General features: G+C 38.3%; 1 long non-coding RNA gene across 1 annotated transcript in view; it reads right to left on the reverse strand.

Annotated features, from left to right (window-relative positions):
* LOC121478796 overlaps positions 1 to 26,261 on the reverse strand; it is a 333,544-nt gene that overhangs the window by 53,567 nt on the left and 253,716 nt on the right. The window contains exon 4 of the long non-coding RNA XR_005984587.1: positions 17,947 to 18,042. This is a non-coding gene — a long non-coding RNA (uncharacterized LOC121478796). The remainder of the gene's footprint in view (positions 1 to 17,946; positions 18,043 to 26,261) is intronic.

A 26,261-nucleotide genomic window follows, 5' to 3' on the forward strand; every position in this document is an offset into this window, starting at 1 on the left:
CCCTCCCCAGAGGCCTAGGGGGTGGGTATAAAAGCTCCAACCCTCTAATCTCCTGGTTATTTCCCCTGGCAACCAGCCTTATACCTTACATGTGGTCCAAAACCATTAACATAACAAAAGACACCTTTGTTGTTTTCATCACTTAGGAAATTCCAAGGGTATTAGGAGATGTGTGCCAAAAATGGGATGAAGAACAAATATATATTTAATATAAATCACAGTATCAAGGGCTCTGGCTATTGTTTGTTTTTTTTTTTTCCTTAAGAAAAGTGAGACTATTCTATATGTGGCTAGAGGAGTGAACTGTACGAAGACTTAGCTGTCCACCAAAATTCATTCGCCCCTCTAAAGTAGCTGCCTGGATCATGTCAGCTGGCCATGTTACGTTCCCCAGCCTGCCATTGTTTATGATCATTTAAGACATCACTAATTGAATATGAGTAAAGTGATATGAGAGTACCCGGTGGAAACCTTCAAGAGAGTGGACATCTCTTGCCCTCCCTTCCCTTGCCTTAAGCGTCAGCACAGACACACCTGTAAGCGGGCTTTAACCTCTGCATTTCACCTGCCAAAATGCCTCAGAAGAGAGGTTCCAAAACCTCACAGTTCATGGCACTCTATGTCTAAGTAATCTTTTCACAGTGCCCCAGGCCAAAAAAAAAAAAAGAATATCCTAAATAAATTTCATTTAAAAGTAATTAGGTTAAAAGAAAAATACTCATATCCTAATGAATCTACTGGTCATTTGAAAAAAATAATACATGGAAGTCAAGAAATAATCTTGTTCTTACCTAATCATAATTACTGATGGGATTTATGTTGAACTTTGTACTTTTCAAATACCATCAGCCTCATTTCCTATTCAACACTGACTTTCGCTCAATCCTTGCTTTTAAAAATCACAATTTATAAAAAACCAGCTTTGCAAAGACATGGCATCTCCTAAAGGAATGTAGTGTGAGATTTTATGTTGAAATTGATCTGTGTTATTTGCATTTGGGGCTGCTCTGTTGTAATAATTACCATTATTCTAGCTAATGCATTGACTAAACATTGGAGAGCCTTCAAACAAATGTAAGAAAGTTTCATGCTGAATCAGAATGAGACATGCATTTGCCGGGCACACTACTGCTTGTTTGAGGGCTTAACCAAATGTAAGAGCAAGAACATTAAAGAATAAGTGCTCTCTGGGATATAACCCTCCAAAGATCATGACCAACCACCAATGGCCTCCAGACTTCTAGGGCTCTCTTATTCCTGGCTCTCTTATCAAATTGTAATTCTGAAATGTTCACTAGACAAATTTGAGGAATGATTAGGAAATGAATAAATATAAATGATTTTGAATAGCTTGCCTACTAATTCAGTATTTTCTAAACACTATGTATACATTACTGCTGAGTATTAAAATACAAAATCCACACTACCACTCTTCAAAGAATATATTTGTTGAATAGTATCTGTAGGAAGAATAGTATCTGTAGGAAGAATGAATCCACAATCATTTCACAGATTGGATTCTAGTATCTCAGTAAGCCAAAAATCAAAGGTCCACTGTTTTCAACATTGTTCCCTGAAAAAAAAAAAAAATTAGATTGGTGTGGTAAGACTTTTTTCCTATGGACCATATTCATTGTCTATCTTTACTGGATAGTTCACACTTTGATTAGTCCTGTTATGCTTGGTTACTTTTCAACTATTAAAGTTGACTACAAGGAGTTATTCATTAAATAAACTGAAGTAAAGACCTAGAGAGTATGAGAGCTGAAAGGGATGTGAGCAAAGTTCTTTTTTGCTTCCCTGATATATTCCTGGGAGTGTTAAGCCCTCTTTTGCCTCCTCTCTTCCACAAGCTTAAATCATTAGCTGTGATTCAAACATGTCATAGCTGAAAGTTCTACCTTTGGCACTTGAGGAACTCTTGTCCTGTCCTTCAAGACTTAAGTCAAATATTACCTTTCCAGTGTAGCCTTCCACACCACCTCCAAGAAGGAATGATCCCTCCCCATCTTTCAGGCTGTTCCAGCACTTTACACACGTGCATGAATTCCTATATATGTACTTCTGCTATAGTACTTTTGGGATTATACAACCATTTTTGGTTGATGTGTTTATTTGGATGAGTGGTGAGCCAACTTTTTCTGAAAAGGGCCTGATGATAAATGTTTTATACTGTGTAGGCCATAGGGTCTCTGTGGCAACTACTCAATTCTCCCATAGCCATGGGAAAGCTGCCAGAGACAATAAGCAAATCATTGGGTGTGGCTAAATTTTGGTACAGCTTTGAGTGAAGGCCAAAGGTCAACAATTTATGAACCTCTGATCCAAATCTTCAAGACAGGAAGGCCCATATTGCTTATAAAGTCTCCTAGATCATTTATCGTCATAAAACATGCTAGGTCTTTAACCATTTCTTCCAATTCTGTGAGGACACCTTACCAAGAGGATGGGTTTTCAACTGAGAAATTTTGGAAAAGGTCTTAGGTAACATATGTAACTCGCATCCAATGTGAAGCAGGTAAGCTACCTGTTCAAGAAACCATATTCAAGTATGCAGACAGATGTATTTTCTTTGGCCTATAATGTTGACCCACACAGTGCCTTAGATTTCAATTAGCTGATAATATTTTAAAATAGTTACTGAAAATATTAGAACACTGTTTCCTGACAAATTGGAAGATGTGGCCTTACTCCATTTCCTTCACCAACAATCAGTTGGATCTGAGAAGTAGCTATCTTTTAAAAGGAACACATAAGGGGAGCCTGGGTGGCTCAGTTGGTTAAGTGTAACTCTTGATTTTGGCTCAGGTTGTGATCTTGGAGTCATGAGATTGAGCCCTGCATCAGCTCGTGCTGGGCATGGAGCCTGCTTGGGATTCTCTCTCTTCTGCTCCTCCTCCTGCTCACACACTCTCTCTCTCTCTTAAAAAGAAAAAAAAAAAGAATAAAAATAAAAGGAGCACATAATCTCCAGGTCTTCACAGTCACACTACTCTCTATTATTTTCCAGCACTGAGTGGGAGTGTCCACTGCGATTTATCATCTTACATATGCCTCGCCTCTTTCTTTATGTTATCTCTCCGGTTCCTCTGGTCATTTGAGTTTGCAACCTCTGCTATAGGCATTAAGAATCCCTGGATGATTTCAGAGCACAAGCCCTCCACTTTTCTTACACCCATTTCTGTTTTTTCTTTCTTGTACACCCAAGGTAGGCATACCAGGTTTTGTGATGAAATAAATTCTAAAACTGTGTGCCCCAAACTGGGGAGGGGCCTAAAATTCTTTGTGCTGTAGTCTGTGCTTCAGACCATCACTTTTCCTTTCCTCCAGCTCTGATCCAGCCTTCACATTGTGCAAATCTCTCCTGTTAACTCATTTATGTACTTATCAGATTCTTTTTTTTAAAAAAATGCAAATGTTCATGTACTTTTTAATGATAAAATACAGGTACCAGCTAATAGGCATCTAAAGTTCCAGTAAAAAGTGCATCTGAATATGGTAGTTACTTGCTATATCTGAGCGAATAAGCAGGTCTTCAAATATGAAGATAGCCCCCTTACTTTTGGCAGGAGAGCACATGTCCTTGTGATCACTGCCTCACTAGAAGAGCTGGGTTGAATGATACCCATTCATCTAGCTTGCCTCATGTCCGACGGTCTGCATTTGTGATACAGATGGAATGGGTCAGTGCATATAGTTCAACTAAGACCTGTAACAACAGTCAATGTTTATGGAGTATCGTCTATATCCAAGGGTATCTAAGATCTCTTACATGTATTATTTTGTTTTCTCCTTACAATACACTCACGAAGTATATACTATTATATTTATCTTATAGCTGAGAAAAATGACACAAAAAGTTAAGTAATTTGCCAAGATCAATGGAAGAGCATGGATTAGGATCCAGGAAACATAATTTCAAAGTGTATTCTCTTGGGATGCCTGGGTGGTTCAGCATTTGAGCGTCTGCCTTTGGCTCAGGGTATGATCCCAGGGCCGGGGATCGAGTCCCACATTAGGCTCCTTGCAGGCAGCCTGCTTCTTCCTCTGCCTTTGTCTCTGCCTCTCTATCTTTCATGCATAAATAAACAAAAATATTTTTAAAAAGTGCATTCTCTTAATTACTAACCTCAACAGCCACCTCCTCCTCATACTTACTAGATGTTCTTTTAGCAGAACCAACACTTTTGTTCAATCAACTTCAAACTGAAGGTAGTGCTAGCAATAGACTAATTCAGTTATAACACTGAAATCTAATGGTAGTAAGACTACATTCTAGAACTATTCATATTCTCCTTTAGTAACAACAGCAACAAAAATACAGATTTACTATTCCTATGCTTAAAGAAGCTGGGATATTGGTAAAAAAAATTTAATGGATAATTTAAAAATTGCATTATAATTTTTTTCAGTGTATACTAGGAATGACATTGCTCAAAGCTTGCTATTCTCTGGATACTCTATTTGCTGAGATTTTTATTTTTATGACCAAAGTGGGCATTTGGTTACAGCTGCTTTAAAATTTTTCTGAAATAAAGATTAAAGTTGTACCTTAAAACTAGGAACTCTGGGACTTCCATTTCCCATCTGTCTGTGTTATAATGGACTCAGAATGACTTTCTGGGGAGGATCTTGGGTTGCCTGGGACTACTCGAATGGCTCATAGCTAAGCAAAACCAGGTACCTTCATACTGAGGCATATCTCATTGTTAAACACCCTGACTTCCACAGGAGGGTATTAATTCTACCCCCAGCTTGACTAAAGAAGCACATGGCTTAGCACTTGCTGACAAAATAGAGCAGCTGTTCTCCATGTACCTCTCTAAGAATATACCTTATATTCATTACTGATCCAGTAATGTCTTTCAAAAACTTAGTTGAGAGAAAATGTACTTTGGAGGACTCTCCCAAACCTAGGTCTGTCTACTTCTCAGAAACAGCCTCTTTCCTGTTTCGACATTCAAAACAATTATACAGAATGTATATTTACTCTTTTTTAATAAAAGTTCAGGGACCTCACAAAGTGAGAAAAAGGTACTCCACATTCCACCCCCAGGATTGATGGCAGATCATCAGAGAGTGACAATCAGAACCGTGTGAGGTTAAATCTGATGGAAGTATTCTCTTTTTTCACAGCATGGATTTTCAATTACTTTTGCCATGGCAGGTGCACTGGTCTATACTGAGGGACCATATAGGAAGGAGCTGATGAAGGCTATCACGGTTTCTGATGAAGATGTTGTTCGTGACATTATATGATGTCTTTCAAGAAAGATTTATTAGAGAAATTCCTCTTTGGCCTCAGTATCAGCCAGAATGGGGCTTCTCCAAACAGAGGGTTTCATTTCACTTATGAACACTATGAATCATGTTTGCCCCTTCTCTTGCACTGCTGAATGCTCAGTGTGAATTATGTATTTCTTCTTTACAAAGGAAGTTGGACATCAGTGGGCTGGGTCTCTTCCTCTCAACTATTTTTTTGTTATTCTGAACAGATAATAGTAATTCATTTTAGTAAGATTTTTTTTAAAAAGGTAAAAATGCAATTATTTTGCTTTTTTCCCCCTACTGACTAATTCCAATATTGATCCAGTTGCTACCATGAAACCCTGAAAGCTAAGCTTGACTTTCTTCTCCCTCATGCCCATATAATTGATTCTGTTTTAACTCCATCTACTTATAACTCCACCCCAGTATCATAACTGGTCTCTCTTCCTTCTTGTCTGGTCCACTTCCTTACCCAACCTATTCTCTGGGCTTCAGCTATGCTGGAAACTCTATATTGGCTTCCCTTTGGCCTTAGGTTACAGTTTAAACTCCTTAAAAGACCTTTAAAATCCCTTAAAAATCTGAAATGAACACTTTTTCACTTAACCCATGAAATCTCTCTTCTTCCAAATACAATGTTTCCTCCTCCCTCTTTTGGACATTTGCACTTGCCACTCCGTTTGCCTGAAACACCCTTATTTCACACCCCTGGCTTTTACCTAGTTTCCAGTTCTCAATGTAAATGCTGTTTTTTTTTTCAGGGGGAGGTTTTCCTAGACTCTTATGTTGGGTTACCCATTCCCATTACACACCCTCAAAAATACTTACTATGTGGGCTTATTACATTTGACTGCAGTTACTAGTTGGAGAGTTTGTTTTCTCTGCTACACCACAGGACAGAAAGTATCCTGCATCTGTCTTGTTCCCTGCTCTAGTCCCAGTGCTTGGCACATTATAGGCACTCAATAAATACAAGTTGATCGACTGAATGAGATGACTCACCGTTAAAACACCATAATTTATAAATTAGGAAATGCCAATATAAGATTCCTGGTGAGTGTATCCTTAGTGAGCCCACAGATGTAATGAAACAACCTGCAAAATTGCTCTTATTTAATATAAAAAAATTCATTATATTTGACTGGTCCTTTTCTATCTTCCAATATTTTCACTTTAAAATAGAGAAGAGGAGAATTCAAACAAGCATGTCATTCCTGCGTTGACAGGACTACTGTCAACCCAGGATTATTGACTGATGACTTATTCAGATGCCACAAATCATCCAGGATAATGGAGCAATAAAAGGCATAGTGTATCTTCAGAGATCTTTCTATTTATCAAAAGATACTGTTATTTAGATTTAAAGAAGGGCTTTGGTTGTCTGAGAGAAATCAGAGAAGAGAGTTAATTAACAAGTAACATAAAGATCTTGTTGGGTTGACAAAGTCACTGGTAACTTCACATTCCCCTGCACAATCCATATAAAACAACCTGCTCATCACATCAGTAGTTTCTGCTTTCTGTTAAAATAAGTTGTACTGTTACCTTTTGGGGGGCGTAGGGGACCACATACTATAAAGTCAAGCAATATCACAGGCTTCTATTCTTGGACTGAAAGTATATAAGTAGACCTAGCATTGTCTAACAGGTGCTTGGCTTCACTTCTTTTACTTCCTGCATTCTTGACTCTTGCTCATTTATAAATTAATGAGACTCTCCTGTTTGATATACATGAGGATCATGTAGGTTATAATTGCCATAAAAGTCAGACAAAATGATTACTCTTACCTGTGCTAAAACAAACATTTAAACTCAAGGATGTACATCTTCAAACTAGTTAAAATACTCATTTACCTGTAAATGAAGAGGGGGCTTCTGGGTTGCTAAAGTACTCAATTTCTGACTCTGCTACATCTTGGGCCTTGGGTTCTCTCAGATGCTCTGTGCTCCTCTTCAGTAACTCTGTTAACTTGCAACCAAGAAAATCTCAACTAATGGAGCAAGTAAACTCAATCAATAAGATACACAGATGGTCTTAAATAACAGGTTCTTAGAGGAAAAAGAGAATTACTTCTTGAACTTCTCAATGTAGGAGAGAATCTGCACTCCCCTTAAAGAGAAATGATTATCTTCAAAAATGAAAGATTGAAGAATTCCAAGCACAGTAGGAAACACTGGCTTCTGCATCTAGATTCAGCACAATTAAGTAATCATCTTTGCACATGTGTACACACTGACCAAGGTATTATCTGCTCCTTTCTAACAACTGAGTTTTATAGACTTAAAAAGCCATTCACAGTAAAAGCACATTGTTTTTTACGTACTACTAAAAAACAAACAAAAGTACTGTGAATTAAATGGTTATAAGAGACTTTCTTACCACTTGTTTTTTATTTGATACTCCTTGATGTCGCTCTTTTCAGATTTAGCACATATTTTTAGCACATGTCATTCTTATGCATAAACAAGGGAAACCTGTACTGGCTAAGGTACTCCTAACATGTCTTTATACTCAAGAGTCCAACTCATACAAGTCACTTTTCAATTCAGTATTTGATAACTATGCATTTCTGAAAGAGAGGGGTGCTTTTTTTTTAAGATTTTATTTATTTATTCATGAGAGACACAGAGAGAGAGGTAGAGACACAGGCAGAGGGAGAAGCAGTCTCCATGCAGGAAGCCCGATGCAGAACTCGATCCCAGAACTCTGGGATCATGCCCTGAGTTGAAGGCAGACACCCAACCGCTGAGCCACCCAGCATACCGAGAGGAGTACTTCTTCAAAGAGTGGTCCACTATTATCTCTAAACTGCCAACGAGTTGGCAGGTTTTCATGCTAGAGCTTTTTTGATCTTACCAGGTGTCAATAATATAACCTGCCTTCATCAAATGGCCCTTGAATGGCTATCTTAAATGTCAAGACATTATGGTTGTCTGGTCATGCAATTAAGAAAGAGCAATCATGGTCATACATGCAAAGAATGGCAATTATGGTATGGCAGCTGCCAACAATACCATCAAGATGCCATAAAGTATAAGCTGAATCCTGATTTTAGGGATACTAAAATGTGGATGTGAGGTGGAGAGGGGAATATATTTTAGAATCAGTGAAATACAATCTTAGAGAGTCACTCCAGAACACAAAGTAAAATCCCTTTAAAACAGGCTTGATCATTTTTACCTCTGCCAGACCAAGTATTTTAACTCAAAAATACTTTTAGAACATTTCCAAAGTAGTTAAAACTCTCAGTTATTTGCAAGTAGAGTAGCTTGGTAACAGAATCTACACAAACTGATAATAATTCCAGCTAGTCAGTTTGGGCCCATGGGACTTCTTTAGTGAAAGGGATTTCACCACGAGCTATCCTGATCCAGATGAAGCAGAAGTTTCATGAAGGGGAATACTTTTTACTTCTCCCAGCTACACAGAGATGGAGTGGGTGCAAAAGGACAGACCTGAAACACAACTGGCTTAAACATATTATTACCTACCTCACCCCATGCTTCCTTTTACACATAATGATGATACAAAGTGCATACCTTCAAACACCCAAGAAACCAAACTAGTTAATCAGGGGTCTAGGCTGACAAGGCATGTTTTTGGTTTTTTTTTTTGTTTGTTTGTTTTTTTATTTATGATAGTCACAGAGAGCGAGAGAGAGGCAGAGACACAGGCAGAGGGAGAAGCAGGCTCCATGCACCGGGAGCCCGACGTGGGATTCGATCCCGGGTCTCCAGGATCGCGCCCTGGGCCAAAGGCAGGCGCCAAACCACTGCGCCACCCAGGGATCCCAAGGCATGTTTTTTAATATACCATCTTCAAATCACTTGAACTTTTTGGTTAATTCACAAATGCTTCCATACACAAATCCAGGAATGATACCAATCATTTCCAGGGGAATAGAACAGGCCTTTTTATTCTCACAGTTCTGTACACACATGCTCTCAGCCTCTGCCTTCCAAGGAAGAATGGGTACTGCCAATGCAACCGAGCTTTTCTGTTGTCCGCTCAGGGACCATTCTTCCTGCTTGGTGTCCATTATTTATTGCTGGGAAACTTTCCAGCCAGAGTTCTACTTACCACTGTTTAATTCCAAAGTCTTTCCTAAATCCAGAGTCTACATGCCAGCTGGGTGGCAAGACTATTACCTGTGAAACCTTGGGTCCACAACTTTCTCTAGTTGAGAAAGTTCCAAGGACTTGAAACTAGCACTGGGTAGAGATTACCAGAATTTGAAGAATTAAATGTCAGCTCAATTATAACCAGGAAGTTGTACAAAAAGAATAATGCAAGTTATTCTCTTTCTACTAAATAGAGTAATTACCTTTTTTTTTAGCCCTTGTATTTGAAAGATGACTTTATTCTCCAAATAAGAAAACAAGCCAAAAATATTTTCACTGGACATTTATTGTTAAATTAAGAAAGGATGGGTCTTAGGGTTGTCAAAATAAATGCTGTATGAAAATTTAGGCTTTTAGGAAATTTACAGTGTTGCTAGAAATGCATCACAGCAGCAGTAATTTAATTTCCTTATCAGTCTCCCAAGAGAAATGGGGAACAGAATGTGCCCAAGTCCAAAAAGAATTCCTGAAGGGAACACAGAAAGAAGCTAATTGCAAGCACTGGCACCAGTCTGTGTCAGGTCAGATAATGCAAATACAAAGGAGCAAAAGCACGGAAATTATCAGTGAGGAAAGGAAATAAGAAGAAAAAGATCAGAACAAAAATAAACAAAAAGACAGATCACTTTATAACAGGATGTGTTTTAAAATAAATGGCAAGTCAAGACAAAGACACAAGAAAAAATACTGGCTTTTAGTGATGCTGATTATCTATCAGAACACCACAAAAAATAGGTATTTACTAGATAAATAGAAAAAACCCAGAAAAAAACATTGAGGATATATCTGAAAAGAACACAGGATACTTTACAGTCCCTGTAATTTTTATATCACGAGGCTGATAGGACTCTGCATGAAAAAAAAAGTACACTGAACATTAATTTCCTATGGACCAGGGTTAGAAAAACTATTAGTCCATTAATTTTTGGAAGGAAATATTATTTTTTTAATATACCGTAATACCGATAGAAAGAAAAACTAGTATACAGGAATGCCTAGGAGGCTCAGTTGGTTAAGTGTTCTACACTTGATTTCAGCTTAGGTCATGATCTCAGGGTCATGAGATAGAGCCCTACATGGGGTTCTGTGCTCAGCAGGGAGTCTGATTGGGATTCTCTCTCTCTGACTCCTTCTGCTTCTCCTCCCTACTCTCTCCCTCTCTCTCAGAACAAAACAAAAACAAAACCTAGTATGTAAGAAAATGTCTCTTTAATTTTTATATTAAAGTAAATATTTAAATTATCTTCTAAGATTCTCGAGAAATTTTGTTACTAGGAGTGTAATAGTTCAAATGGATTATGTTTTCAAATAGGATACTTAATTGATGCTTATACTAAACTGTAAATCAGTTAATAGATCAACATATCTTCTAACATCAATACTTCTCAAAGTTTTCAGTGTATGCAAATCACCTGGGGATCACATAAATGAAGAATAATTCAGAGGGTCTAAACTGAGGCCCAAGAATCTGCATTTCAACAACTTCTAAGTTAAAGATGTGGAGGCTACTGGCCTATGGACCCTGATTTAAATAGCAAGACTTACCATGTGGCCCCTGTTTGTGGTGGAGTCTTTCACCAGCCATATGTAAACCAAAAGGATGACTAACTTCCAGCTTAGAACCATGTCTGGGCTCAGTTATTTATTTTGGTTTACGATCACCAAATAACTGTGAACTTCTCTAAGAGGCTGATTTCCCTTTTATTTAAAATCATTATCATAATCAAAACACTGAACAGCTGCCTAATATCTGTGGAGTGCCAGGCTAGGTTATAAATGGAGAAAAAAAGACTCCTGCCCCCTAAGAGTTTATAGTCTAACACAAAGGCATTGGTATTGGGGTGTATATGATACTGCAAACCAGAAAACCACACCAAAGCAGATGCATGTTATTAAACCACATCCAACTCAAAGGTTTCATTTGTTCTTGGAGTGAAAGGAAAGAAAATGAGTATAAAATTTGGTGGAAACAGAGATAATTTCACTTAGGGAGCTCAAACTGCAAAACATATTATTGAGCTGTGAGTTTCTTTTGCATGATTCCCTAGGAAAGAGTGTGGCATTTCAGAAAGGATAAGAAAGCAGTTTGATAGGCAGCAGGGCACTTCCACATGCACAATGACAAATACATCTGTAGGTGTCAACACTATTTTGGTGATTAAAATAGATATTTACTAATAGTGATCAGGGATATGTAAATCAAAACCACAATAAGATACCACCTGACATCTGTTTAGATGACTATTATTTTTAAAAAAAAAGTGTTGGCAAGGATATGGAGGAAAGGGAACCCATGTATACAGGTGGTAGGAATGTAAATTGGTACAGGCATTATAGAAAACAGTATGGAATTTCTCAAAAAACTAAAAATAGAATTAATGTATGATCCAATAAACCCTCTCTGGGTATATATTCAAAGGAAATGAAATCAGTACCTCAAAGAGATATCTGCATTCTTATGTCCATTGCTATTATTCTCAATAGCCAAGATATGGAAAGAACTTGAGTGCCCTTGATAAGAGGACTAGTTAAAAAAATTGATTGATGTGTGTGTGTGTGTACCCACATGATTATACACATATAATTTCTCCGTTTTTCAAAACAGGAGATCCTGCCATCTGCAACAACATACATGAAACTAGGGAGCATCATGCTAAGTAAAATAAACCAGGCACAGAAAGAAAAATACTGCGTGATCACATTTATAAGTAGAATCCGAAAAAGTCGACTGCATAGAAGCAGGGAGTAGAGTGGTAGTTGCAAGGGGTAGGGAAATCGGGGAAAAGCAGGGAGATACTAGTCAAAGGGTACAATTTGCCACTATGAAGGATGAACAAATCTACAGATCTAATGTAGAGCATGATGATTATTGTTAATATTATACTGAATACTGGACATTTGCTAAGAGATTTCAGGTGCTCTCATAAGAACAAAAAAGGAACTATGTGAGGAGATGATATGTTAATTAGCTTCACTGTAGTAATCATTTCACTATGTGTGTGTATGAAATCATGATGTCGTACACCTTAAATATATACATTTTTTATTTTCAAAAAGGTGGTAGAGGATTTAAGAATAGCAGCTAGTAATTAACAACTAAAATTAAATATAGTTTTAACTCTCAAATATAATCGAAGCATTTCCTAAAATTATGCCACTAACTTTTCCTCCAAAGGCTTTACAAAAACATATCTCAGTAAATGAAATCAAAACAGTATTAGGACTGATTACTTGCATCTGAAAAAACAAGATGGATTTGTTATGAATTCTAGACTTTCTTGCTGCCATGGCCATACAAGTGTTTAACTGGTATGAAAATAATCCTGCCAAGCTTTGGAAAAACTCAACAGGCCGGAAAAAGAGCCAAGATGTTACAAATATCTCCCCATTCCACTGTCTCTTTTCTGTCAAACTCATAAAAATGTACATAATCCGCACACATTTGTAAGAGCACACTCTATTTATGTCAAAGTAAACTTAAATTTGGAGCTTTATGTGTCTTTCACATAATGTAACTCATTGTTTCCCTGAGAAATGAGGATGAGAGATTTTGATACCTGGGGCAACACTGAGATTATTCAATTTGAGTTGGGTAATTAAGAACAGATTCTTACTACTTGATCAACTTAAACTGTTACAATACAGAAAATACTCCTTCTTCCTGAGATTTTGAAACTTAATATCTTTTAAAATGGGAAAAGCCAAAAATTATTTCTCTCCTAGAACAAGACATAATTATAGCCGTCTAAGGCTGTAGCTCCACGAATTAACTAAGCCAGTTTTTTTGGATTATCTTTCCCCTTCACCATTTCAACAGGCACTATATTCTCTCACTGGAAGAAATCTTAATATTTAAAACACAAATTGCTCTTAATGAAGAAGTTGGTGCTTTTAAAGCATTTCTAAAAGTTAGCTTTATTACAGACAAAAAAAAAAAAAAGCACTGAAATATCTGATTTTGAGTCGCTGGCTCTTCCACTAACCAACTCAGTGATTTCAAACAACTCAGAAGTTGTGTCTCTTCATTTTTAAAGTTCCTTAGAGATATGAAGCAAAGACTGAATAAGATAACACAAATGAATACCCTTTGAAAACTGAGGAATGCTTACAAATATACTAGTTTGTTATTTTAGGTCACATCAGGAGCAGGAACCATGAAAACCATAAACTGAGACATGTTGACACATGTTTAGCCTAGACATGATAAACTGTCAATTTATGAGCACTGTCACCCCTACATCTCATCTTTAGGGGATTGTTTCTGGGATTGGTCCTGGCATGAATTTCTGAGTCAGGCAGGAGACAGGAACAATACTGGTAGCTTAACAGGATTTAATGTCAAGAATTTTTAACCAGGTATGGTAAAACTGAAAATTCTCCAAAAAGGGAAAAGGGGAACAGAAGTATTACAGATAATAATTACAGGAATCAGCTTTCACTCACAGGCTGGAGAAACAAAGGGGAGAGGTTGGAACTGTCACAACTTAAAGCTCAAAGAAAGGACCCACATCTCAGAGGAGAGGACACTGCCTGACAGGTGCTCATGGCTTCAAAACCTGTTCTGGGAGTGCTGGGAAAGCTACAGACTGGAATTAGCTGAAGCTACTGAAAGAAACTGGTGCTTCCTGAGTGAAGAGGATGGCTGAGGTAGGGCTTGAAGGAAGGAAAGTAAATCAAGTGAAGTGTCATATCCAGGATTCTACCGCTGGTGTGTGGCAATGCAGGGATAAAATATGGTCTGGGTGGTGCCAACACCCAGGATCTCTGCTCTATATCTCATTGTTTTCATATAAAGATTAATTCCGTATGGAGTTGCTACCTGGAAACTGGCAGAGAATACCTGAAGTAAAAGATGCAGAAATACTGCTGACATGATGAAGCTAATTTTAAGTGATACCAGTTTTAGCAAAGTTTAAAAATCAGCTTGTTTGTAATATATATATTAACGTTAGCTCATATATAGTTTTAACTTTAAAACCCTGCACAATTTGAACATAGTAAAAACTGCAGAGAAGAAAAACGGCTTCACAATTGTTAAAGTGAATGTCACAATATATACATAGGGAAACAAAACCAAAATATCCTAGCAGAGACTGAGATCTATCAAAACCTCCTCTGGGCACTGAGACTACACTACCCAGATTCCCTTGCAGTCAGGTCACTTGACTGAATCCCAGCCAAAAGAACTATGAGTGGGCATGTTGTGTGGCCCTTCAGCATCTGGCCCAGAAAACCTCCCACCCTCACACCTTCACACCTTAGACCAGAGGAAGAAAACTAGAAAACAAAGAGAAAGATTTATCTGTAAGATAAAAAAGACCACCAAGAGGTAGCAGCAAGAGGTAGAAGGAATACAGAAACCACGTAAGAAAGAAGTATGCAGTGTGGGGCCATCTGGTATAGGGCTATAGCTCCACCAACCCTTAGAGTTTTCAGAGGAATCACAGTATAATTGCTCCTTTCAACAGTAGATGTTTATAATGATGGCTTAGTGATGAAAAAGTCATGTTTCCTAAGTTCTGTTTAAGAAAGCAAGAAAGTGTTACAACATGCATGTGAATATTTTTCAACTGACATGGTCAACATTAAAAAAAAAAAAAAAAGAAAAAAAGGAAAAGGAGAAAGAGAAAATCCTGCTGCCTAAAAGATGTGTTTTAGCTGGCTGGAAAATTTACTTATATAGAACAGTAAATTTGCAAAAGCAGTACATCAGTGTGCATTTGTTTATCTAAGAAACCATCCTTTGTAACATCATAACTGTAAATCCTGCAGGAAACTCAAATGGGGTTTAGATTTGATAAACCACAGAGTATCAGGAAGAGTCTCCATTTTTTTTTAATGCAGTCCCATTTTATGGGAAACCAACCACCTCTTTCACTGATGTGAATCACAAGAACTCATTCTCCCAAGTTGTTGCCTAGGCTCACATTCCCTATTATCTGGTTATCTTTCCACTGCTGTCATTTTGGGACACACACTGTAAACTGCAGAAGTGATCTTGGTGGCTTTCCTGCCGGGATTAATAATAGCCATACTACCACATATTACTGTGTAATCGACCTGGGGCTTGCATTTAGATTACTTTTGATTTCTATACTTGGGAAATGCATGCTTTAATTTTCCTATTACGTTAAAACTGATAATGCATAAAAAAGAAGATATCTGTTCATGATTCTGACTTTATAAAGTGGGTATGATTTGCTTTATAATAGACATGCTTGTACCACCAAATGTGCATTTATGATTTAGACCAAGTGGCCTATGGGGGTTGGGGGGGGGGAGACTGACAAGTAAAAACACTGGAATGGGAAACAATCCCAACTGTGAGGCAGTTAATAGAAGGTGCTTCAATCTACATACTAGAGAAATTTCAGAGAGCGCAAATTTGGTGAGCACATTCTTCCAATCTCTCCCTCCAAATGTACTGAGGCCTATAAACGGCTAAATCCATTATTCACTAGATAAAGGCAAAGAGGAAACTAAGACTATTATGTCAGAAGCAGCGCAGTCTTACTTGGCAAAACATATGACTGATACCCTTTATGGCACCACAAATCTTTTTTTTGTTGTTGTTGTTGTTTGGTTTTTTTTGTGCATGTACACACTAAACAGCTGTCACCTCTTTTTATATCTGTTATGAATTTTTTAAAAGTGCTATCAAAGCACTTGTTTTACTATCTTTTTACTGTCTTTATTTTTTTTTTCTTTTACAGTAGGTCTCAGAGAAGCCTGGATGCACATCCTAAAGCTCATTAGGTAGGAGAGGAATAACGTCCAGCATGTGTAGATTCTCTATGGGGACTCAGGATATTTGTATGTGGTGTAAACTGTAGGGAGCCAAAATAAAAATTCTCTAACATACTGAAAATAATGTAATTATGAAAAAATTTTACCTTTAGAATAAAAATGTGAGAAATAGAATGATTTTCTTCATTAAGAATTTTCAAAGTACTTTAACACATTATTCAATTATACATACTTAAGGAAAAGTACACAAATTCTAAATATATAGCTCAATGAATCTTCGCCACTCACAGGACCATCAATTCAGATTAAGAAGTAGAACCGGACCAACAAACAGAAACTCCAGTCATTACCTTCACTCTACCAGGAAAACCACTCCCAGAACTTTGAATGCTAGAGATTCGTTTTGCCTATGTGTATCCACACCCTAGAATCAGTTTGTACTTTTATATCCGTGAACTTCACCCATATCGTCATATGCAGTTGTGCTTTGTTTATTCTCATTGACATATATGATATTCCATTGTTGCCAATATACCTAGTTTATTTATCCATTCTAATGTCAATGGGCCTTTGTGTGTTGTCCAGTTTTGAGCTATTAGGAATAGCATTAGTATGAGTTTTGTGTACATGTGTTTTGGTGTACACATGCTAGTGCTTTTTACTAGGTTTATACTTCTCTATAGGATCAAGAGGTCAGTAGATGTATGCATGTTCAGGTTTAGTAAATACTGACACCTTTTCCAAGGTGGTTTACCGATTTGTATTTCCAGGGTGGTTGTACCGATTTATATGTCTACTTGCAATGTATGGGAGTTCTGGTGGCTCCATATCCTCAACTAAAACTTGATATTACCTGTGTTTTTCATTTTAGCCATTCAGGTAAGTGTGCAGTATAATTACACTATGATATTAATTTGCATTTCCCTGCTAATAATATTCAACAGAATGAGACTTTTTGATTTATTTTTAAATAGATGTGTATTTTACAGAATCCTGAGATAGTAAAGGATCTCAAAGATGACCCAGCACATGAATAGCAAATGTATGGCACATATGTCCCCACTAAAGCCCATACCACCCCTTCCCATAGCTTTGGAATACAATGCAATGGATCACTGACTTGGATTCAGCTTCAGAAACTTTCCAGATTCAACTCTTTACACAGTCATTTCCAAGCAAACAAAGTAAACTCACAAGAAGAATCTTATTGACCAGATAAAGTTTATTAGAAGCAGAAAGGAAGAGCTAGTAGAAAAGGCTAAGGTAGATTGCTCTGGGTTTAAATTTCAGATCTGCCATTCACCATGGCAGAAAAGAAGATTTCTCTTTGTGACACTGTCTTTATCAGGTTGTTATGACTTGCTTTATCATAGCAATGTTCAATTCATTGAGCTGAGTGATCCTGGCAAGTTACTTCATCCCTAGAAAGCAGTATCGTGAAGATGGACTAAAAAAAAAGATTTGTACCATTTCCAGTTCTCATCATCCCTCCCCTTGTTCAAGGACAGGTTTCTAGCAGGCACAAATCTTTTATGATTTCTGTGAATCTACCGGCTCTTGAATTAGCATACTTCTTAAAAGCCTGCTAAGGATAGCAGGAATTTAGGCAATGACCATGAGTCACCGAGGTCTTTCCTGATTTTTGTCTAAATCAAGACATTTACTTTTTGGGTCATTTCGTTTGTAACTATGGAAAAGTATGCAGGAAGATTCGGTGCTGGAATTACCAGAGGGAGAAGGTCACCTTCCACGACACTTCCAATGGTGCCCATTGCATCTGAGGCTTTGTAGAGCTCTCAATTTACTCACCTCATCTTAGCAGAGGTCCTCACACTGATTCTTTAGGAACAATGAGATCAGCCACTGGCCCAGGGTGCACAGGCACTCAGTCCTGCCCAAAGGAAACTACGAAAGGAAAGGAAAACCATCAGACCCCACTGCTGCTCCTTTTGGCCACCTTTGCATGGGTTCAGTATCTTTGGTCTGCCCTCACAGGCAGGTAATGAATTCCACTTCTGTGTTGTCTACTCATCCTACACAGGCTCTTCCCTTCCCTATTTATGAAGCAGTTGTTTACACAACCTCACAATATTTTGATGGCAATTCTGAAATCCAAATCGCTCTGAGCCCCCAAATTTCGTTTTTCTAACTCATTTGGGAGGAAGATCTTACCTAATCCAAATTTATTTGATGGCAAAAGCCTTTCCTAAACTAATGTGAGGATATTTATTACCTTTACTTGGTCCACTTTGTGGGGAGATTTATACAGTTTGCTGTGGAAGGACTGCTAGACTGGCTTAGGGAGTCCTGGCCCAGACTAGGTTGGGAGTGGTACTGATTCACTGCATCTATACATAATACCTTCCAAGCTCTGAAAAATATTGAATTTTGAAATAATTCTGACTCCAAATGTGTTGGATTAAAAACTATAGACATGTACCACGTTCCTAACAGACCTAGTTTTCAAGCTGTATGTCCTGTTGAGTGTTTACACTTTTGTTTGAATTATTTTAAAGATAAGCAAATCAAAACAAGAGGACACAGGCTTTCACCTAAAAGAATGTAATATAATAATAAAAATTTGAAAGTATCCAGAGTAGAAGAGGATGTGGGGAAGCAGAGACCCTTATACACTATTGGTAGGAATGTATATTGGGATAAACTTTGGGAGGTGATGTGCAATTTTCTCACGGAATTTAAATTGCATTATGTATTTTGACCTAGCAATTCTACTGCAAAGTACTCTGCAGAAAGAGTCAAAAGAGTATGTCAGGAGTATGCCATATTGAATATTATATAAAAATATTTTTAGGGATGCCTGGGTGATTCAGCAGTTGAGCCTCTGCTTTCCGCTCGGGGCGTGATCTTGGGGTCCAGGATCGAGTCCCACATCGGGCTCCTTTCAGGGATCCTGCTTCTCCCTCTGCCTCTGTCTCTACCTCTCTCTGTGTGTCTCTCATGAATAAATAAAATCTTAAAAAAATTTTTTTTAAAAAACGGCTTATCAGTAAGGACTGGTTAAATAAATTTGGGTGTAACTTCACAAAATGATACAATGCAACATTTAAAAACATGAAAATGAAGTAGACTTGAATGTAATGATATGGACAAGTTCCCAAAATAAATCTGTAAGGGAACCAAGCAGTTTGTAGTATAGTAAATATATAAAAGACATGTATATATGATCTTTATAATTTCTAGGGATATACTTATATTCTAGATAAGCCAACTTTTCCCTTACACATATGTTTATGGGAAATGACAGGTGGTAATGATTAGGGACGAAAACAAGAGAGGGAGGCTTTCACCCTTCATTATGTGTGTTTTTTAACCTTTTGCTTTGCCACGTGCATATGTGGCTCTTACTGGTTGACAGGGAGCTTGTGGAATTCTAGAAGGCCCAGATATAGTACAGGTCACCTAGTATCTTTCCTGAGACTGCAAATGGCATGAAAGGAAGTCTCTAGCCACCAAAGACACCTATCACCCTCCAGTTAAACTTGACCTCCATCGACCCTTAAATATAGACCAAAGATCTAAAGTAATAAGAAACTCCACAGATGACATCATGGAATTCCAGAGATGACCTTCTGCCAAATAAATCCAATAATCACCTCCACCTACCCCTTAAATGTGCCTTATGTGAAGCATATTAACTATATAGCTGCCTTTCTGATCTAAGAGCATGATCTGTGCTTCAGCTCTGGATGTGCTACTAAGAGCCAAGAGGTTGTGATGAACTAAACTGCAACTTAAGTGTACTGACCCAAGTTTTTCCACTTTCCATTGCCCACCTCACGAAGCATGTAAAAGATGGGTTACATATTGATATACAGTGGCCTGTGTGATCTCCTCTCTAACACCTGAATCTCTTGGTTTAATCAGAACAGTAATCTCAGGATGAATATTTCTATGGACCCATTCAAAAATTTGACCCAATCCAAAAATTTAACTCTGCTCTAAACTTACCTGGAATTGCAATTGGATTAGAAAGACAATAAAGAGCAGAGTTACCTTTCATTGCTGGCACATAAATATTATGCTTAATAGTACTCCTTTTGTCCAGTAAAAACATGTAAAAATAACCAACTTAGTTGGTCAAGCTACTGGCAGATATATGTAATCTTAAGAGTCAGATGCCTGATTAGCCTTCAGGCTTTATTATTCTGAGTTAATTTCTTCTCTACTTTTCCTAAAACATTCATTTTTTAAAAAGATTTTATTTATTTATTCATGAGAGACACAGAGAGAGAGGCAGAGACATAGACAGAGGGAGGAGCAGGCCCCCCATGGTGAGCCTGTTGTAGGACTCCATCCCAGGAACCTGGGATCATGACCTGGGCCAAAGGCAGATGCTCAACCACTGAGCCACCCAGGCATCCATAAACCATTCATCTTCAAATATGTTTTTAAATAATCAAAGTACACCCTCAGTCTTCGGCTGATCTTCTACATAGAACAGTCTTTTCCATGACCTTGGCGAGGCTGGCTCCTTTTTTATCTAAATCACAGCTTCAATGGCACCTGTGTTTGTTTCTCCAAACAAGTACTGTCACATTTTAATTCTCTGCATGTTACTTATGATTATTCCCTTTATTTGCTATGTATTCAATTATTATTGGTTTGTTTTCCATCTCCCAAAATATAAATGTTGTAAAAACAGAAATGATGTCTGTTTTGGTTGTCAGTATATTCCCTGGAACACAGTAGTATTGGGTAATCATTTCCCGGTGAAATGAGTGAACACTCTGTCACCTTCTATTCCCTAGAAAGGGAAGCCAGGTGTTTTGGGGTGGAAAAGGCAAAGCAGGTACCACATCAGCCACATGCAAAAGAATGAAACTGGACCAGGAAATGGTATTTTAAACTGAATGAAGACTAAAGGTCTAGAAGCCAAGGTAGTCCATTAGGCAAAGTGTTTGACAACAGCCTGTCATATCTTCCTCCAGCTTTCCTGCCTACTCTGAGTCAGGGGACTAAATTTAAAAATGGTAAAAGTATGGGACACCTGGGTGGCTTAGTGGTTGGGTGGCTACCTTTGGCTCAGGTTGTGATCCCAGGATCCCAAATCAAGTCCCGCATTGGGCTCCTGTGAAGAACCTGCTTCTCCCTCTGCCTACGTCTCTGCCTCTCCCTCTCTGTGTCTCCCATGAATAAATAAATCAAATCTTTAAAAAAACAATGGCAAAGTCAATGGAGGGTAGAGGTATATCAAGCTCTCCTCGAGTACTTCTGAGATACACCATGTCCAGGTCTGCTGATGATCACTAAACACTGGAGAATTGAAACAAAGACAGCAAAGGACAAATGGAGAACTCCAGTGGCCTACGACGGACAGACTTATATCAATAAAATCCTATCATAGATGTTTAGCCATCATCCGCTGCATAATGAAAGCCTTTGTGCATGTGTGTCTGTGTGTGTGTGTTTTAATTCCGAAAACACTCCTGAAAAAGTTAGAGGAAAATTGACAGTAATGGAAAAATGTTAATAATATAATAATATCTTAGAAGATATAATTTGATTCAATGATACATATGCATCTTAATCTTGGTATTTTTCAGATGAACTTTTTCCCTGGTAAATTTTTCTTTTCTAAGACATTATAAATGAAATGCTTCACTCAGCATGTTCATATTCTGTTATATTTGTATATTTTTCCTTTCAAAGTTTGTTCTAGCCCTCCTCTTTATCCAAATGCCACATAAAAAAAATATCTACTATCTGCAATATGTCCGTGTCTTCTCTGAAACAAGGATGGACAAGCAACACTGGACTTTGCTCAAGAGCACAGAAAACGGGGATCCCTGGGTGGCTCAGCGGTTTGGCACCTGCCTTTGGCCCAGGTTGTGATCCTGGAGTCCTGGAATGGAGTCCCACATCAGGATCCCAGCATGCAGCCTGCTTCTCCCTCTGCCTGTGTCTCTGCCTCTCTCTCTCTCTGCCTCTCTCTCTCTCTCTCTGACTCTCGTGAATACATAAATAAAATCTTTAAAAAAAAAAAAAAGAGCACAGAAAAGTGAGCAGGGTACCAGCAATTTTCCTTGAGGGTGGCTAACAACTGAACTTTCTTTAAAGCCCAGGGGTTTGAGGAGTGCCTACCTGTTTTACTACCATCTTTCTTTTTATTCTTCCCAGCTCCCATCAGGACTACAAATCACTTCACCCCTGAAGAGTCATTCTTGCATGACTTCTCTGTGCTAGACACGTAACCAAACATTGTGGTTACAGCAGTGAAAGGACCTCATGGCTTTTATGGGGCTGACATCCTAGCCACTCAAAGCAGGTATGCCACAGAGTGGTAGTATCTTAAATATCTCAGAGAAAACATTTCTAAAAATCCCTTAAACAATAAGCCTAATAAAATGAAGAGTACTTATAATTTAAGTTGGATGTAGGGGTAGAGTATTGGTGTTGAGGAGGATACACTTTAAAAAGGAAGCATTAAAAATTAGATTTATCCAAAACTAACAACCACCACCACCAAAACAAACATAGGCTGACAAATAAGCACAGGTCGGTGGTCAAATAGCTTTTTCTGCAAAGGACAAGACAGTGAATATTTTAAGCTTTATGGGTCAGTCTGTATTCCAGCTACTCAACTTTTCCATTGTGGCACAAAATCATCCAAAAACAACGTGCAAATACATGACCAGAGCTGTGCTCCAATAAAAGTTTATTCATAAAAAGAGTCTGCAGGCTGGACTTGGCCCACATGCATTGTTTGTCAATCCTCATCTAGGTTCGTCTTTTCCCAACAATCCTTTATGATGAAGAAACTGAATTTATACTAGATAGAATCCTTTACCTAAGGTTACACAGGTAAGAATTCCCCTAACTCGTTCTGCATTCCTAACTTCCTGTAGTTGGTGAATAAAACAAACAGGTCTGGGAGATACTGCGCGTTAGAGGTCTCCGATTTCCAACTTAAGTGCTATAATCTGGGTTACTAGGTGCGATGACCAGACGTTGAAGCAGTTACAGAAATCCTTCTGGAGGAAGTTGGCTGGCAGCATTCCTGACCTGAAATACCCACCCTTTCTTCCCCTACCCACCTCTGCCTGCCTATAACTACTCAGTCTGCAGGTTTCACTTCCAGCTTCACCTCCTATGGGAAGCCTCCCCAGAATCCTCAGGCATAGTCAGATGCTCCCTCTACAGTGCTCACTTTGCACCTGGTGAAAGTCCATAGCCCTATGTGCACATTTTTCGACATTTATATAATACTTTTAAAAATTAAGACCAGCAAACAAAAATTGACAATGCTTATCACCTGGCACCATGGGCTGGTTATCTCCAAGTCTGAATCTCCTGAGGACAGTGAGCAACTCAAGGGCAGGAACTATTGTTTTACTTCTTGGAGTCTAGCCCAACATTTGTGCAGTAGATGTTCAGGATTCACAAGTTGAATTTCCAAATTCATAAATAGGGGTAACATTTGGATGAGCCTAAGGGGGGTAAAAATTACATTCTCTAGAAGAGGACTCACTGATGGCTTGGGACGTGGATATGAAACTGAGCTTGAAGAGGCAAGAGGAGTGAGTAGGAGAGCACAACCTGGATGGGATGATGCCCAGGAGTTTACTGTCACTTTACTGGTGGCAATGTCCTCCCTGAAGTAGCTTGTTTTTCATTACAGAGTTGGAAAGTATTTTGATTGCAGACATTTTCATATGCAATTTCAGTGAAATTGATTTCCCTCCCCTCCCTTGATAAAGCTGTAGGACTTTGTTATAAGAACATTCAAGTAACACCCTAAATGTTTTCATATTATTCTTTTTTAGTACCTGGGGATATGCTTTGGTTAGATTTCTATTCTAACTTATGCTGCTTCTTGGTCTTTCCTTTTTAGCTTCTCTTCCAGTCTCTCTGCTTTCAATTGTTGGGTGTGGTCACCAAATGGTCTTTGGTTTATGTCCATGAAGAGTTTAGAGTTCAACATCTATCAAGCCACATATCTTCTTGTTCCAGGGGGTCTTTGAGTTATGGTCCAAAGATGTCAACATGATGGACAGAATCTTGACTACACTGTCACCGTTTGTTCTCCTCTCCCTTTTTTTTTTTAAATTAATTTTTAAAAAGATTTTTAAAAATTTATTCATGAGAAACATAGAGAAAAAGGCAGAGACACAGGCAGAGTGAGAAGCAGGCTCCCCATGGGGGAGCCTAATGCTGGACTTGATCCCAGGACTCTGGGATCACGCCCTGAGCCAAAGGCAGATGCTCAACCGCTGAGCCACCCAGGCGTGCCTCTTTCTACCTTTCAAATCATTTGTACCCTTTTAGCTCAACCACTGCAAAGAACTAGAAGAAACAACTTATGAAGCAAGGTGTTATTAGGATGTGCTGAGATGCTTTTTTCATTCTTAGTGCTATGAAGGTTTGCCTGTCCCTCCTTGTTCAACCCCACAGGCTGGGGAAGCCTCTATTTGAGAGGTTTCAGGTAGCATAAGATAAAACATCATTTCACATCCCATATCACTTCTTTGACGATGAAGTAGTTACCATTTTTTTCCTGAGGGGCCTACTGCCTTTGTCAAGGTTTGTCTATGAATAGATTAGTCTTCCCAGGAGCCTTAGCTGATGGATGATTAATATGCAGGGTCCACCCCCAGATTAATCATCTTGAGATACTAGGAGGTGAAACACCCACCTACCCCAGGTAAGAGCGGCTAAGCTGTCCTCTTTCCCTGCACCCTTTCTTGCCTCCTCTCCTTAGAATTTTCACGACATTTTAAACACAGGTTCCTCAATGCAGGATGAAAACAGAACAAGTCAAACGATGCCAAAGTCAAAACTTGAAGTCACTTACTCGTTGAAAAAGGTACAACTAAAAATAATAAAAAATTTACTAAATTATAGGGGAACATTTTGCATATATTATAAAAGCATTGTAGGATTGGTGACTAATGACTGAAGTCTAACAGCTGGTTTTTTTTGAGTCTGTATTAAATTTATTCATTTAGATACAATCTCTCCCAACTCTTCCCACAATCTCTGCAATGGTATCCAGCCTTACATAAATATTTCCCTTTTACTACCCCCTCCCGGGGGAGCATCATACAAATTCTCAGTTTAAACAATTATATCCCATTAACACCTTCCTCACTCCAATATGCTGGACCCTTAATTCTTTCACAAACCATTGTCCTAAGAGCCCATCTGACCTAACCCAAGCAGCTACTGAGTGAACTCCAGTTGGGAATACTTAGAAAAATATGACAAAAACCAGCTACATTGAATGAACATGCAACAAAGGGCATTAGGGAAATTGGCTAATATACTGAATTACTTAAAATTATAATGTTGAAAAAAAATTGCGGTAGCAGGGAAATGATGCCAATTAGTGGCCCAGTAATGGGAAAGAGGCAGGGGAAAAGTCACTTTGCCATCCATAACTCAGCCCTTCACTTCTCTGGCACTGAATGCCTGCTTTCTGCCATTAGCACAGAACTAGAAGACGGAGGTTTCAACTGCATTGAGATTTTCAGGAGAAAACAAGAGATGCCAGTTAAGACATCACCATGAACTTCAAAGTTCAGGAAGGAAGGGCTGTAAATGACTAAAGAGAAATCAGATGACAATACTTATTGCTTTCATTTTTCTCCAGAGGCCAATTTCTTCCTTTTCCTTTTTTTTTTTTTTTTTTTTTTTTGCTTTTTGATGGTACAGTACTCTGCCCACCCCCAGAAAGATTCCAGAATCTTTCTTCAGTTTTTTATTCCTGCAGTTGGCAACCCACACTACCAGGATATCCATCTTTAATATAAATCTGAATGCCTTGTACTGTCATTTGGGTTTAAATATATTTCCCCTGAGCTCTGGCCTCAGTAAAAATAGCAGACAGCTGGTCACCATGTTCCACACCATAAACCTGTTGGGAGGAAGTATGGCCAAGGAGCTTGGCTTGCATCAGAATCACTTGGAAAGCCTGTTTAAAACACAGATTTCTGGACTCCACCCTCAGAATTTCTGATATATAGGTCTAGTGTGGGATCCAAAAATTTGCATTTCTAATAAGTTCCCAATTGGTACTGATGCTGCTGGTCCGGAAACCATGCTTTCAAAATCACTGCTCTAAACCAATCCCAAACCTACTATCTCTAAGGATAAAGAAGAGGTTC

This window comes from Vulpes lagopus, chromosome 19 (assembly GCF_018345385.1).
Source record: "Vulpes lagopus strain Blue_001 chromosome 19, ASM1834538v1, whole genome shotgun sequence".
NCBI lineage: Eukaryota > Metazoa > Chordata > Mammalia > Carnivora > Canidae > Vulpes > Vulpes lagopus.